Source organism: Erythrolamprus reginae, chromosome 3 (genome assembly GCF_031021105.1).
Source record: "Erythrolamprus reginae isolate rEryReg1 chromosome 3, rEryReg1.hap1, whole genome shotgun sequence".
Classification (NCBI taxonomy): domain Eukaryota; kingdom Metazoa; phylum Chordata; class Lepidosauria; order Squamata; family Dipsadidae; genus Erythrolamprus; species Erythrolamprus reginae.
Window position 1 is genome coordinate 183,684,155 of NC_091952.1, and position 14,224 is coordinate 183,698,378.

Genomic DNA, 14,224 nt, shown 5'->3' on the forward strand with positions numbered 1-14,224 from the left:
ATCCTAATGGTGATTAGAAAACTCAGTCTTACCAATGTCAAAGAAACCAATCAGGTGGGGGGGGGGAGAAACCAAGCATCAAGTCACTGATGCTGAATGGATTATTTTATACATGCACAAGAGACCAGAGACAGTTCTTGACTTGCAACAGTTCATTTAGTGACTGTTTGAAGTTACTATCTAATCACTGTGATCATAATCTGAACCTGAAGCTAGTCCACGTTAAGGATGGGCAACTGATAATTTCTCAAGGGCAGGAATTCTAAACCTGTATAACATTTTTGAAAATAAAAATGTGAACAATCACAGCTCGACGCAAGGCACAAGTGACACTTACCCTGGACCTACACATTCCAACAAGGAAGGAAGTCTTGAAGCTTGCAGTAAATTGCTCTGGTTTTTGCAGTTTACACACTCACAATAATAAGACAAGCCAAAAAGCAACCCAAAAGGCAGCTCCCTGCTCCCAAAACATGAAGGAAGTCATCTTAAAATAGAGCTGAGTCAAAGGTCATAGTTCAGTCTAATTTCAGCCTAAGTGATATAATATGTTTTCTAAATAAAGACTGAGGAAGGAAGGAAGGATTTACAATTAATATTTGTATTTACCACCACCCCCCCCCCCCGCCGCCCGCAAATGCTGAAAACACAGGTCACAAATTTATGGGTATTGGTGATATTTACCATTCATAATAATGAGGAAAAATTGGCACTCTATGGAACTATGTTTGTGTGTATGTTTTGTCTTTTAATAAGGGATTTTTAAATGATTTTTAATTGTTATATTTGTAATATATTGTTTCTATTATTGTTATGAGCTGCCCCGAGTCTGCGGAGAGGGGCGGCATACAAATCTAATAAATAATAATAATAATAATAATAACAACAACAACAACAACAACAACAGCAACAACAACAACAACTGTACCGTACTGTAACAGCAGGGTAAGAAACTAGCTTGCGATTGAAAATAAGGGGAAGCGTCCCTTTTAGAAAATAGATGTTACAGTATTAAAATTGATATGGTAATTGTCAGTGAAGCCTTTTTCCTCTACTATCCCTCTTTCTCCCTTTGGGGAGTTAAGCGATTTATATCAAATACACTCTAGTATTTGCCAATGATAGCAACCATGAAGGGTGGTACTATTAAACTGTGTCTTTTTTTCTTAGGTTTCACACTCTGATTCCTTTGACAGATTTTCTAACTTCAGAAAAATATATTTATATATGGAAAATATAAAAATATATGGATTCATTTGGTTCCTACATTGTAACAAATGTGACTCAATGTTCGAGAAAAGTCATATAACACTAAGACTTTCGGCTCATTCTTACACATTGAAAAGTGCACATAGGGATTAGTAGAGTGCATATAGGCAGATCATCTTCTGCCTAATAAGTGTAAACATATTTGTGTTTACCTATCACAGTGCAGTCAGGAGTTGCAGGGGGGCCATTTCCTCCCCCCTCTTTTCTCAACAGCTGGTCAGCATCCATTTGCCTAGCTACCCAGCCTGAGGCAGGGGGGCGACCCAGGAAGGAGAGCACGGGAAACGCAAAGCGACACTGGTGAGGTTGTAAGTCGAGGACTTAACAGTTCACTTGAACGATGATGATCGTTCAAGCCACTCCCACCTGGTTACATAGCCAGCAAGCCACTCCTTCCCAGTCATGTCACAATCAATCCACACCCACAAAATAAGCCACACCCACAGTGTGGCAGTAAAAATTTTGGCTGCCCATTACTGCTTTTATATGAAAAGCAGGATTTATACAAGCAAAGTCAGGTATTTCTGTCCATCTTGGCAGCTTTCCTGGTTAAAATTGGCTAAGAGTTAAAGGTCCAGGCTGTACTTAACATTCCTCAATGAGATAATGTTTCTTTGGTCACACATGCATGCTCACGGCTCTCCAGGTTTTACTCAGACAGCTGCATCTCTGCTCGATGAAGTTGGAAGAATAAGAACAGGTTGCCAGCGAAGCATTTCTGGAATCCTAAATCTAGTACTTTCCACCACTACAAACGTTGGCACTCCATGCCCCTTTACCCAGAAATCCTCCCTTATATACTGTCTGGGTGTGGTCAACTGTTTCCTAGAGATATAACTGTCTAGACCAGGGGTAGGCAAAGTTGGCTCTTCTGTAACATGTGGACTTCAACTCCCAGAATTCCTGCACCAATCATGCTAGCTCAGGAATTCTGGGAGGTGAAGTCCATATGTCATAGAACAGCCAACTTTGCCTAGTGGACTTCAACTCCCAGAATTTCTGCACCAATCATGCTAGCTCAGGGATTCTGGGAATTGAAGTCCACATGTCATAGAAGAGCCAACTTTGCCTACGCCGGTCTAGACTTTCTTTCCCAGACTTACCTTCTGAACCTTTTCCCATAAAGATATTCCTGTCTGCTTCGTGACCTTCTGAATCGGGCATCAAATAGGGGCTCCTGATCTCCCATGTTTCCCTCCTCTTCTAACTCAGACATTACCATCATTGGGGTTTCTACAGTCTCTGGAGTTTCCTCAGGTTTCTCAGGTTCCAATTCTCTCTCACTCTCACTATCTGACTCAGTTGTCAAGAACACTGGCCTAGGGTACCAAGACGGATCCGGTTAATCCTCCTCAGAATCTGTGACTAGCTGGCCTGTTTGTGGACCACTCAAGCTTGTAGCTTGTGCCAGAAATTTAAATCCTCACCCCTTTATAATCATGTGTGATGTTAATACACATAAATAGGGTGGGACTTCAATTAGCCAGCTGCAAACTCTATTTTTTTAATTAAAAAAAACCTTCACTGCAGATATCCTTGGATGAAAGTCCCTTGTTTCCACTTGCACAGCTCAGGCTCCAAACAAATTTTCATCCTCCATTAGATCCTCTCAACTTTGAGGCTTGTAGAATCAATCTGCCTAATCTGTGGTGTCTCTTTTTAATTTTGTAAGAGCACACAACAGATTTAAACTTAATATTAACTGCTCCAAACTTGACTGTAAAAAATACAACTTCAGTAACTGAGTTGTCGAAGCGTGGAACTCATTACTGGACTCCATAGTGTCATCCCCAAACCCACAACACTTTACCCTTAGATTATCTACGGTTGACCTATCCAGATTCCTAAGAGGTCAGTAAGGGGCGAGTACAAGTGCACTAGAATGCCTTCCGTCCCCTGTCCTATTGCTCTCCTATATCTCCTATACCTTTGCTCTATTCCCATATCTCTTCTTCTATTCTTTCATTGATATGTTCTATTACTATATCTTCTTTTCTATTATTTCTTAAATATATTTTACTATGAGTATCTCCTCTATAACCTTCATCATGTATTTTACTATGTGTATATAGATATATACCCACTAAAACCCTCATTGTGTATTGGACAAAATAAATAAATAAATATAAATAAAAAAATAAAAAAATAGATAGACAGATGTTCATGCAACAAAGAAGGAGCTGGAGACTTAAACTTTATTTTGCATGTGCATATATACACAAAACACAAGTTTGAGTCATTAGTGCTCTCTCTCTCTCTTTTTTTTACAAAATAAAAACAGCAATGGCTACAGCCAATTCCAGTTTTGGAGCTGTGCTCACTTGCTTAGCCAAGAATACCCATTAAATCCTCAAATCCTCACACTTGCCTTGCTCCAGTGAAGGGCTACCAAATTTTTTACTACCACACTGTGGGTGTGGCTTATACAGGACAACCTGCTTTTTCTTTCAACATCTTTCAGTGCAAATTGGGTGCTCCATTTTTGCTACCCCACTGCGTTCCCCCCTATCCAGGCAGCAGCCCACCCATGCCTTGCTCCCTCAAAATGGAATGGGACAACTTGCTGCAGCCAACTCACTGTTGTCAACTTACTATGGCCAACTCGCCACGGGACAACCGACTACAGGACAATTCAACAATTTGATTGAATTATTTAAAATAATTTTAAAAATACTTTAATTTATGCCATTCAGATTTAATTTTGTCCTTCCTTTAGCATCCTCTCTTTAATGATTCTATCGGATTATTTCTTTGATACTAGTATAACTTTTATCCTATGGAAAGTTATCCTGTGGCAAGTTGGCCATGGTGAGTTGGATCTGGCAGCTCATTGTAAACCTCACATAAAATGTGAGTGTGCTTGGCCTATTCTATGAAAAGCAATTTAATGCCTCTAAAATCATGGCTTCGTATGACTTTTATCCATGTTTTAGTGTAAACATTTGGCATGGGGACATGCAGGGATGGGCTGCTGCCCGGACAGGTGGGGGGGACGATGCAGTGGGGTAGCAAAAATGGAGCTCCACCCCAGAGCACCCAATTTGCACTGAAATATGTTGAAAGAAAATGCAGGGCATCCTGCATAAGCCACACCCATAGTGTGGTAGTAAAATTTTGGTAGCCCTTTACTGGGGACATCTATGGACATAGAGTTCAGTGCAGCCTGAGTCTCTGACTGCACGTGAGGACTGAAGACCTAAGGCTACAGCACTAGGAGCATATTCATCTTGTAGCTGATTCTATGCTGTTATATAGATGGAAGATAAAAGTTGTTCATTATTGATGGCAGGGCTGAAGCTTTTTTAAAAATTATTTTTGGCACACTTTCTCCTTGGGATCAGGCAATTCCACAAGAGGGACTAAAATTCCAAGCCACAAGAGATTAAAAGTTAATCTTCTGGATATGTGTGAATAAATGATGGGAAGCAAAAAAAGCAAAAGTTTCAGAACTATCCACGGTTGAAGAGCCAAGAAGAAACTCTCCTTTAAAGTTCATGATAACTTGAGATCTCTATACAGGGGAGGACTGAATATTTCAAATGTTAAAATTTGGCAGCAGAGTCTTCAGATTTTCTCTCTAAACTACGTATGCCAAAGCTGCTGAAGTTGACAGTACTTGAAAATTGCTACCATCTGTTGGTTACACTATTGCCAAAAGGAGATAGCGATTACTATTTGGCTCCAAGAAGATGACTGTTCATCACAACATTAAAAACCCTATCGTACTGGGCATCAGCTACTATCGTATTTCATGGCTTCTACAGCTAGCAAACAAAGCATGCAAGCAAGCTTAATGTATTTTGAGCCTGTGTGTGTGGATGTGTGTTTGTGTTTGTGCGTGTGTGAGAGAGGAAGAGAAGATTCAGAATTTACCACTTTTTCTGAAGTGATGGTATGTTTTCTGGTTTGGCTGACTGGGGCTTCTGGAACTAATAATCTCAAGAGTATCTAGAAAGCGCCAAATTGGAAAACGCTTCTTTTATGATATTGCAGTGGGCAATGAACCTTCAGGTCTCAATCCTGTTTGTCAGTTGTATTCTGAGTTTAAGAATGCAAAGTATTTTTGAACCTTCATAGCCTCTGATTACTTTTTATCTTTTCATGGCCCACCCAGGCCCTAACAACAGTGAACCTCAGCCCAATATTAACCCCAATTTCTGGCATGGAATCAATGCTTTGTTATTCTGGGTCAAGACTCTGCACCACTTCTGAATAGTGATGGGTGAACCCAATGGTGTTTGGGTTCGGCAAGTTTGGATAAACTTTACGCAAAATTCGGCCGAACCCGAACCGAACCCGAACTCAAACCCAAACAGAGAATCCCTCCCATGAAGACATTCCGGGGATGGAGCTTTGACATCACCGGCAGGTTGCTAAGGACGCCAAGGTGATCACTTCCTGGATTCCATGGAATCCAGGAAGTAATCACCTTGGCGTCCTTAGCAACCTGCCGGTGACGTCAAAGCTCCGAATGCTGAACACGACCCCAAACTTTAAGTTTGAAAAAATTTCAGGTTTGTGTTCGGCATACTGAACACTGCAAAATTAGGTACGGACCAGAATTGTGCGGGTTCAGTTCGCCCATCACTACTTCTGAATGATCCACATAGCCGACTATACATGTTTTCCATTATCTTCTTTGCAATCTTTTGACAACCAATAAGTCATAAAGACAGAAAGTGCCAATAGAATACAGGTAGCTCAGAGCTGAACTGTGGTGTCACTTTACCTAGTCAGATAATGTAAGGTTTCCAAGCAACAATTATGCTCTGAAAGAACCAAGGACTCCAGAAGAAGAAGAAGAAATGGTTTATGATATCATTGATGTCCACTTATTATTTACCTTCATGAACCATGCTGTTAGTTTACAATACCAATCACTACCATTAGCACTCCAGCATAACAAAAACTCTTAATTGAACATGGAAATGAAGTCCCAACTTGTATATAGTAGTTATTCTTATCTCAAACAGGGATTTCATTTATCTCAGAGAGAGAAAGAGAGATTCACCTTTGTCTGTCAGCTTACTTTCTTAAGCCTTCTTGTAGAAATGCATATTTCAAAACGATTATTCTAGTGATGTAGGTGAATGCACAGCACTCATAATCTATGAGTGAGATAATTTAGTCTTAATAGAAATACTGTAGAATTTTATTGAGCGGAGTCTTGCTTCTATGAGGACCTCTTTAAAACGTGGGGGCTGCCTGTACAAGGAGTAGAAACATAAGCTAGAAGTTGGGCAAGTCTCCCAGTTTCCATTTAAACTCTTGGTATAGTGGTTATTGCCTCATTGAAACAATGTTTTTCAAGCCGTCTGCTTCCAAAATCATCTCTAGTTTTCATCAAGGTCCATATCTCATGAGAGAACACAGGACTGCCCAGCCAAAATCCAAGTTTATTTCCTCTTTATGAGGAGCTGAAAAAGTTCCATCTGTGGCTGAATGCCTGGGCAAAGGGTGGTGCAGAAAGCATGGTCTTCCAGATGTTGCTGGGTTCCCACTCCTAGCATGTTCAGTCATCTTACCAGGACAGCTGGGAACAGTAATGCTGCAACATCTGGAAAGTCAAAAGAAAGCTAGAAACATAGAAACATAGAAGACTGACGGCAGAAAAAGACCTCATGGTCCATCTAGTCTGCCCTTATACTATTTTCTGTATTTTATCTTAGGATGGATATATGTTTATCCCAGGCATGTTTAAATTCAGTTACTGTGGATTTATCTACCACGTCTGCTGGAAGTTTGTTCCAAGGATCTACTACTCTTTCAGTAAAATAATATTTTCTCATGTTGCTTTTGATCTTTCCCCCAACTAACTTCAGATTGTGTCCCCTTGTTCTTGTGTTCACTTTCCTATTAAAAACACTTCCCTCCTGAACCTTATTTAACCCTTTAATATATTTAAATGTTTCGATCATGTCCCCCCTTTTCCTTCTGTCCTCCAGACTATACAGATTGAGTTCATTAAGTCTTTCCTGATACGTTTTATGCTTAAGACCTTCCACCATTCTTGTAGCCCGTCTTTGGACCCGTTCAATTTTGTCAATATCTTTTTGTAGGTGAGGTCTCCAGAACTGAACACAGTATACCAAATGTGGTCTCACCAGCATTCTATATAGCGGGATCATAATCTCCCTCTTCCTGCTTGTTATACCTCTAGCTATGCAGCCAAGCATCCTACTTGCTTTCCCTACCGCCTGACTGCACTGTTCACCCATTTTGAGACTGTCAGAAATCATTACCCCTAAATCCTTTTCTTTTGAAGTATTTGCTAACACAGAACTGCCAATACAATACTCAGATTGAGGATTCCTTTTCCCCAAGTGCATTATTTTACATTTGGAAACATTAAACTGCAGTTTCCATTGCTTTGACCATTTATCTAGTAAAGCTAAATCATTTACCATATTACAGACCCCTCCAGGAATATCAACCCTATTGCACACTTTAGAGTCATCGGCAAATAGGCAAACTTTCCCTACCAAACCTTCCCCTATGTCACTCACAAACATATTAAAAAGAATAGGACCCAGAACAGACCCTTGTGGCACACCGCTTGTAACCTGACTCTGCTCAGAATACTCGCCATTAACAATAACTCTCTGCTGTCTATGCTTCAGCCAGCTGCAAATCCATTGAACTATCCAGGGATTAAGTCCAATCTTCACTAATTTATCTATCAGCTCTTTATGTGGAACCGTATCAAAGGCTTTGCTGAAGTCCAGGTAGGCAATATCCACGGCACCACCTTCATCCAACACCTTTGTGACATAGTCAAAGAAATCAATGAGATTAGTCTGACATGATTTGCCTTCAGTAAAGCCATGCTGATTTGGGTCCAATAAGTTATTGTTTTTTAGGTGCTGATTTATCCTCTTTTTGAGTAGAGTCTCCATCATTTTAACTACAACTGATGTCAAGCTAACTGGCCTGTAGTTACCAGCTTCTTCTCTACTGCCCTTCTTGTGAATAGGCACAACACTGGCCATTCTCCAATCCTCAGGAACTTCTCCTGTTAACAAGGATTGGTTAAACAAATCAGTCAGGGGGTAGTAATGACAGATCTGAGTTCTTTAAGAACTCTGGGGTGGATGCCATCTGGACCCATTGCCTTATTTATCTTTAATCGTTCAAGTTCTTCTAAGACATCGGCTTCTAAGATCACTGGAGCTGAATCCGTACAGCTGGAAGCAATGCTATATCCCTCTATAGCTAGTCTTGATAAGAAGACAGGTAGACAGAGGACAGACTCAAAATCAAGAAACTCAGTGTTCATGAATCTTTTCCATCACCAGAGCTTTTCAATATAGCATTTTGCTTACAGTCAGCACTTATTTTTTTCACACAGTGATAATGCACTTGGATAAATTTGGATGAAATGGCACTGCTCCAGGAAATCCAAGGTTATTTTCCAGTGGAATTTTCTTGTAACCCTACACTGTTCTTTACAAAAATATACCTTTTGCAAACATATAATGGTGGAACAGTGAAAACACAGAGCTAGCTGTAGTGTATACCAGAATTATCCTCCTGCTCACAGGAGAAATATGCCTGGATGGTTGATTTATTGCAGAGAGAACTAACAAAGCTTATAGATTAGACAGAAATGTACCAACTGTGCTTGTCAAAATACACTCACTCAAAGCTTGCTGCCAGATACTTTTTGAAGCAATAGCCTTTTTGTATGTTTCTATAAGCTTGTTTGGCTTTCTTTTCTCCATCTTGACAAAATTATGCTTAAGTAATCAATAAATCTTGGCAGCAGGGCAGTATTGAAAATACTGCCCTTAATCTACTCTTCAAAAATAATGCTTGCTGTAGCAATAGCACTTAGGCTTATAAACCGCATCATAGTGTTTTACAGCCCTTTCTAAGTGGTTTACAGAGTCAGGATATTGCCCTCAACAATCTGGGTCCCCCTTTTACCAACCTTGGAAGGATGGAATCAACCTTGAACCAGTCAGGATCAAACTCCTTGAGTGAGCAGTGAGTTAGACTGCAGTACTGCACCGTGCCACCGAAATACATATTCATGATATATATACACATCGCACAGCAGTTATTCCAGTTTGTGAGTATTTCCACTGGTAAGCATAACAATACGTGCATTGTGCATGGTATAAAAAAAATTCAGGGCCACAGCAGGAAATTTTATTTATTTTATTTATTTATTTATTCAATTTTTTAATGCTGCCCTCCTCCTTAGACTCAGGGTGGCTTACAACATGTTAGCAATAGCACTTTTTTTAACAGAGCCGGCATATTGCCCCCACAATCCAGGTCCTCATTTTACCCACCTCGGAAGGATGGAAGGCTGAGTCAACCTTGAGCCGGTGATGAGATTTGAACCGCTGACCTACAGATCTACAGTCAACTTCAGTGGCCTGCAGTACAGCACTCTACCTGCTGCACCACTTCGGCTCATTCTTACACATTGAAAAGTGCACATAGGGATTAGTAGAGTGCATATAGGCAGATCATCTTCTGCCTAATAAGTGTAAACATATTTGTGTTTACCTATCACAGTGCAGAGGAGCCCATGCTTAAGACACAAAAAACATCAAAAAAGCATGGAAGGTCAAACTGCCCAAGGAGCTGCTGATACAGTTCTACAGAGGAATTATTGAGTCTGTCATCTGTCCCTCTATAACTCTCTGGTTCGGTTCTGGAACAAGACAGACACAGACTTCAGAGAATAATTAGAACTGCAGGGGAAAAAACAATAACTGCCAACTTGCCTTCCATTGAGGACCTGTACACTGCACGAGTCAAAAAGAGGACCGTGAAAATATTTACTGACCCCTCAAAATGACACTGTAGAGCACTGCACACCAAGACAACTAGACACAAGAACAATTAATGCCATCACTGTTAAACAAATAATTCTCTCACCACTGTCAAATTATTCACTAAGGCTGCATTACTATTAGTCTTCTCATTGTTCCTATAACCCAGTGATGGCAAACCTTTTTTCCCTCGGGTGCCAAAAGCATGTGCACACACACTATCACACCTGCATGAGAGCCCACACCCATAATTCAATGCTTGTAGAGGGTAGAAATTGCCTCCCTTCCCCCCGGAGGCCCTCTGGAGGCCAAAAACAGCCCATTTCTCAACTTCTGGAGAGCCCAGGAGACCCATTTTTCACCCTCCTCAGGCTCTAGAGGCTTCCCTGGAGCCAGGGGAGGGCAAAAACGTCCTCTCAATCCCCCTCCCCCTGGAGGCCCTCTGGAAGCCAAAATTGTCCTCCCAGAGCCTCCGTGTGAGCCACAGATCAGCTGGCCGCTGTGCACATGTGTGCTGGAGCTGAGCTAGGGCAATGGCTTGCTTGCCAGCAGATATAACTCCATGTTCCACCTATGGCACCCATGCCATAGGTTCGCCATCATTGCTATAACCCATTTCCCCCCACTTATGTATGATTGTAAGTTGTTGCTTGTATCCTTATTATTTATATTAATATTGTTTTCTGATTGCTTATTTGTACCCTATGATAACAATTAAGTATTGTACCTCATGATTCTTGACAAATTATCTTTTCTTTTATGTACACTGAGAACATATGGACAAAAGACAAATTTCTTGTGTGTCTAATCACACTTGGCCAATAAAGAATTCTATTCTGTTCCGTCCCGTTCGATTCTGTTCCGTCCGGTTCCGTTCGGTTCCATTCCATTCCATTCTATTCTATTCTTTGACCCAGTCAATTTCATTAGCTATTGACAATTGATCAGTGTTTTTATATTTAACCAGGCTGGTGCAAAAGATTGGAGAACAAAGAGTTATTAAATTAAATAGATTATTTTGTTTCTTCTTTTATCTGAGCATTGCTCCCGATTTAGCATTGAATCAGCCTTGATTGCTCTGATAGATAATCTATACAGGCAGAGAGCTACCGAAAGGGCAGCTTTATTGATTCTCCTAGATCTTTTGGCTGGTGTGGATTCCTTTAGCCACAAAAAGTTCTTTGGGGAGGTGAATGTTGTGGCATTGCTTTTTTGTGGTTCTATTACTCTTCTACGTGATAGAAAGACAATATTGCATGACTTTTGCTCAACCTTCTGGGAATTAACCTGAAGGCCACCACAAAGATCTCTCCGTTTAATTTTCTGTGAGCTTGAGATGGGTCATCTCCATAATCTTTGAATGCCTACAAGTTGGAAAAAAGCAGGGTATGGGAGATCAAATTGAAAGTGAACTGAAGTTAATTGAATTAAAACAAACTAAAATGAATTCCAGAGCTTTGCATGCACACTTTTAAAAAAACTAAATTCACAGTGTGGCATTCAAGATTCACATTTACTTTTGCTGAATAGGGTTGCGTTCCCTGTTAAATCCCTGTTTTCAATCTAAAGATTCCTGGACCTAACATTGCTTTTATACTTGCTTGACTTTCATTGTTCCTCAAAGAGTTCTGAGAATAGTACTTCAGTGACAATGTTAACAAGTATATTAAATATCACTATATTTCCCCAAAAAACTACAATTTTCAGAGTTCCCTGGTGGGGGAATGATTATTAAGTTCATTTATGATTTTAACTTGTCTATTCACAAGTAACATGTGGTCTCTCTTTAATTGAACTCCTTCCAGGAAAATGTGAATAGAACTGAAGCCAATGTCTACATTACAGATATTTCCAGCAAGATTGTGACAAAAACAAATTTTCCAGCAGACCAAAAGCTATCTGTAAAAAATTACTCGGGTTTTTTTAAATGCTAGTTCTCTGTTTCTTTGATTCAGCATTAGCAAGGCATAATTCATGATAGGTACAGGCGTATACAAACAGACACAATTTACAACATTTTAATACCCCTTAGCCAACCAATCACAAATACTATGGCACACCAATTTCACGAAGCATACTTCCTTATGTATTTTGCATTGCTCCAGACCAAATCTAAATGGCATGCTGTCGTCGTGCTGCCATCCATTCAGGAGTCAAATCAATATATTTCTGGAGAAATAGATCAGAAAACTAATAAATCAGAATCAGAAAGCCAATAAAACAATGGCATTGACCTATGGAGTATGATGAACTTTGACTCTCCTGATTTCTACTTGATGCCTTAACCAACACTGTATACCAAACTGGCTGTTCAGCTAAGCCTAGGGTGGGAAACTATGGCCATTTTATAAATGTGGACTTCAATGCCCCAGGCCAGCTCAAGAATTTTGGGAGTTGAAATCCACAGTTTGTAAAGGAGCCATAATTACAATCCCTGAGCTAGGCTGAAAGCACAACTCCACTCAAATAAACTTCTCTAAGAATCGGATGAAAATTGTAACATTTCTGAAAACTCATCAGATTTTGCTGGAAAAATTATGAAACAGGAAACAAAATATTTATTGGGTAAGGGAAGTATCTCAGTGGGTCCATTAGTCAAGTGCAATTTATGGTTGATGGGATGGCAAATCATTTTTAAAGTTTCCATATATTTCCATCTCTTTCTCCTCAGAATAGACTATCAATTGATGAGCAAGATGCATGCATTATACATGTATTCGTAAAAGAGAATTGACCATCTTTTGGAATGCTAGATTACTTGGAAATGAAGTCATTTTTCTTGGGTGCTTTTTCCATTAACACATCAGGAGTATTTTAAAGAAAGCTATTTTCCTTGAAAGTACATGCATTCTTGTAAACTACTTTGTCTTTCAGTGTGAAATACTGGGACATTTTGAATGCAAAATATCCTAGATTCCACACCTGGAAACCTCTGGGTTGTGTTGTAATATCAAAGCTTAATCACTTATGAAATCACTTAGTCTATGATTCTAATAATGAGGAGTTTCTCAGTCTTGGTGGATTGAAGATGTCTGGGCTTCGTATCTGTTCTGTGTTGATTGGAGAAGTTGCCAAAGTTAAAAAACACTATTGACAGCTTGGACAGTGTAACTGTAAAACAAACAAACAAACAAACAAATATAATCTGTATACAGTAATGGGCAGCCAAAATTTTTACTGCCACACTGTGGGTGTGGCTTATTTTTTGGGTGTGTCTTAATGGTCATGTGACTGGGTAGGAGTGGCTTGCCGGTCATGTGATCAGGTGGGAGTGGCTTGAACGATCATCATTGTTCAAGTGAACTGTTAAGTCCTCCACTTACAACCTTACCATTGTCATTCACTGGGGTGACAATTTGCTTTCACCCTTGCCTCAGGTGCTGCCAGAGGCATAAATGCTGCCAGCACCGCTTCCACCCATGCCTTCTGCTTGCACCTCAGGTGGGAGGTGGCCATGTGAGGCTGGAGGGGAGCTGGGCAGGACTTTACCCTTAGATTATCTACGGTTGACCTATCCAGATTCCTAAGAGGTCAGTAAGGGGCGAGTACAAGTGCACTAGAGTGCCTTCCGTCCCCTGTCCTATTACTCTCCTATATATCCTATATCTCTTCTTCTATTCTTTCATGATATACCGTATTTTTCGCTCTATAAGACGCACCTGCTGATAAGACGCACCTAGATTTTAGAGGAGGAAAATAGAAAAAAAATATTTTGAGCCAAAAAGGGGAGAGGAAGAGAGGAAGGAGTGAAAGAAGGGAGTGAGGGAGGGAAGAAGGGAGGAAGGGAGGAAGGAAAAGGAAAGCAAGAAATGGAGGGAGGAAAGGAAGGAAGGAAGGAAGGAAGGAAAGAAAGAAAGAAAGGGGGAAGGGACAGGAACAGAGGAAGGAAGCAAGGAAACTTATGAAAGGGGAGAGTAAGAGAGGAAGGACTGAAGGGAGGGAGGGAAGAAGGTAGGAAGGAGAAAGAAAAGAAGAAATAGAGGAAGGGAAGGTAAAAGAGAGAAAGAAAAAGAGCAAGAAAGAAAGCAAGAAAGAGAGAAAGAAAATGAAAGAGAAATAAAAATAGAGAGGGGGAATGAAAGAAATGGAATGAGGGAAGGAAGGAGAGAAAGAAAGCAAGAGAAAGAAAAAAGAATGAAAGAGCAAGAGAGCAAGAGAGAAAAAGAAAG